Here is a 2,916-nt window from a genome sequence, read left to right as displayed (position 1 = left end):
AGAGTAACAGACATATTGGAGCATAAGCTTTCATGGGTGAATCCCCACTTCGTCAGATGAATGTAGTGGAAATTTCCAGGGGCAGGTATAAATATGCAGGCAAGAAACAGTCTAGAGATAAGGAGGTTAGTGCAATCAGGGAGGATGATACCCTCTTCTAGCAGCTGAGATGTGAACACCAAGGGAGGAGAAATTGCTTTTGTAGTTGGCTAGCCAGGCACAGAATTCCCACTCCATTCATCTGACGAAGTGGGGATTCACCCACGAAAACTTATGCTCCTGTACGTTTGTTAGTCTATAAGGTGGCATAGGACTCTGTCTCTTTTTACAGATCCAGACTAACACAGCTACCCCTGTGATACTCAAAAAGACTGTCCCCTGGTGGGTGTAAATCACTGACCTCTCTCCTCTCTGAGCACTGACTGCCCCTCTGTTTCCTTGCCTCTCAGTCTGTGCAGATGGGACCTTCCCTCCAGTGCTGGAGGATTCGCCCTTCTCATCTACCCTTGTCCCAAGCAGCACAGCAGGTGGGAATCTTACATGTACTGAGGAGACTTAGGAGCAGAAACCCCCCCAGAACTTCCATGCAATTGGCACTTACCTCTTACTGAGCAGGATTAAAGCTCCTGCAGGGCCACATCCCCTCTGGGCATGAGCAAAGCAGCAGGGTGAAGAAAGGAACTTCAAGATGCAGGGGATTGAAGCCAGAACCTCTCATATGCAAAGCATGTGCTCTATCACTGAGCTACATCCCCAGTTGGGCTGCAGGTTACACTCAGAGCCCTCCTGTTTCCAGAGCATCCAATGGCCTAACAGCAGCACGAGGGACACATTCCCTGCTCTGAGGGCCAAACCTGCGGTCCTGGAGGCTGCTGGTTCTTAGGGTCACTTTGCAGCAGGGCCAGATTCGATGTGTGGGGCAGAGAGAGTGGGTGCCCTGGACTCAGGGTGCAGAGATACACTCAGCCCTCTCCCCTGCATTGGGTGGGGGGTGCTGCCACCTCCTGCTGGAAGGTAATGGGAGGGGAGGGGCGCTGTGAGTTGCTCAACACCTGACCCTGGTGGCAGCAGCGGGGTGGGAAGCTCCAGGTGTTTCTAGGATCTGCTATTGCCACCTGCCTGTGAAGTCCAGCTTTCCCCAGCACATTCACTGCCGTGCAATTGGGTCACTGTTTCCATGGCTGAGCAGCAAAGTATCGCTCCCAGTTTCCCTTCTATCTGCAGCAAGATTACCCTGTGTCAGTGGTTAATGAGGTGGCTCTAGCTGTAGATTGTTATTCATTCCCCATCTTGACAATTCACACAGTCCCTTTCCCATGCAGATCCCCAGCACCTCAGTGATCCTGGTAGCAGTGGTTTGGTCCTGAGACTTTCCGGGTTCTTTCCCCCTCCAGCTGCAGTGAACTCAGCTTTTCCCCCATCCAGACAATCCATGAAATAACAACAGGGGCATAAAGAAAGAGGGGAGGGAACATCTCACGGCCAGGGCTGGATGTGCCCAGGGCCCCCTGCTTGTCCATTGTGTCCATGGAATTTGGCCCCCTGCTTTGCACAAGGGACAGAGAAGGATCTTGCTGTTCCTGTGTCTGTGCAAGGAAAATTGTGCTTCCCTAGGAAAGAGAGGCAGGAAATGGCCCCATGGTGGGACAATATCCTCAGGATTGAGACCTAAGGACTCAGGCTGAGAACTGATTTAACTCCACTCATCTGGGATTTAACAAATTGTCTTCCATGGCGCAGGGGCAGATCCAGCGTTTTTGCCACCCCAAGCGGAAAAAAAAATAAAAAAGCTGCAATCAGCAGCAGCTCTACCTCTGCCCCTTTTGGCAGCAAGTCCTTCCCTCCAAGAGGGCCGAATTGCTGCTGAAGCCTCCCCTTTCCATTGACTGCCCCAGGCACCTGCTTGCTGCGCTGGAACCAGCCCTGCCATGGCGACAGTGGGAAGATGGGGGGAATCAGGAAAACACCATGGATTTGTTCACACATTGCAAGTGAAGAATAACTGAAGCATCTTTGGTTTAAAGTCACTTCTCCCTGAGTGGGAATTGAACCCAGGCCTTGGCAGTGAAAATGCCAAATCCTAACCACTAGACCACCAGGGAGGTGATGATGGTGATTTTCTTCTCACTTATGCTACACTTTCTTAGGCTACTTTCTAGCCACTTTCTGAAACTGCTCCATTGTCCACTCCCTGAGGGGCTAGGAGCAGAGTGCAGGAACCCTTGTGCTCAGGGTCACAACCTGAGCCCAACCCAAGCCACTGAAACAAACTCAAATGATGCTTCTTCCAGCAGGATCACAGAGCCACACACAAAAAACCCCCATGAGGAACAATCCTCCTCTGCCTTCATTTATCCCATTGCAACCCTCTCAGCAGCCAACTCTTGTGGGAAGGACACTGAGCTGATAGGAGCTATGGCATAGAGACCAAGGCAGGGGTGTTGCACCCCCTCAGTGTGAGCTGATCTCATTCTGACTCTGGAGGAGGAGGGAAAGGCGATGGCCACATGATAGGGCCAGTATGTACCACAACATGGTTCTTTTATGTGGGATGACTCTGAACACTGACTGATCTCCACTCCCTTGTGTTTGAAGAGATGTTTAGTTTTGCACTTGGGAACCTGTAAGGCTGAAGCAATTTTATGGATGGTGACACTACGATTGAAGGGTTATTTAATGTTGTAGAAATTGTTAAAAACACTGAGCTTAAACTGGAACTGCCTGTTATAAAAGGCTGGTTTCCCCACGTCAGTTCCATAAGCTCTGCTAGAAACACCCTGGGTTCTCTCCTGCCTTGGTGGGAACTGCAGGGAATCGTCCCCTGCTGCCCTTGGCTCCAGGCTGGTTTTTCTGGGGAGGGGACGTGGAATTGGTTTGTTTGCTGTTGAGAAGGGAGCCGGACCAGTTCTCAGGGAA

At 51.2% G+C, this 2,916-nt stretch overlaps 1 non-coding gene across 1 annotated transcript; it reads right to left on the bottom strand.

The window, feature by feature from the left end:
- Window positions 1-2,030: 2,030 nt before the first annotated feature.
- TRNAE-UUC lies at window positions 2,031-2,102 on the bottom strand. Its single transcript has one exon. It is a non-coding gene; the product is annotated as a tRNA-Glu (tRNA).
- Window positions 2,103-2,916: the final 814 nt, after the last annotated feature.

The sequence above is a fragment of the Mauremys mutica genome, chromosome 25 (assembly GCF_020497125.1).
Source record: "Mauremys mutica isolate MM-2020 ecotype Southern chromosome 25, ASM2049712v1, whole genome shotgun sequence".
NCBI classification, from domain to species: Eukaryota; Metazoa; Chordata; order Testudines; family Geoemydidae; genus Mauremys; species Mauremys mutica.
Note: the sequence above shows the minus strand (reverse complement) of the source record. Positions and strands in the feature narration are given on the sequence as shown.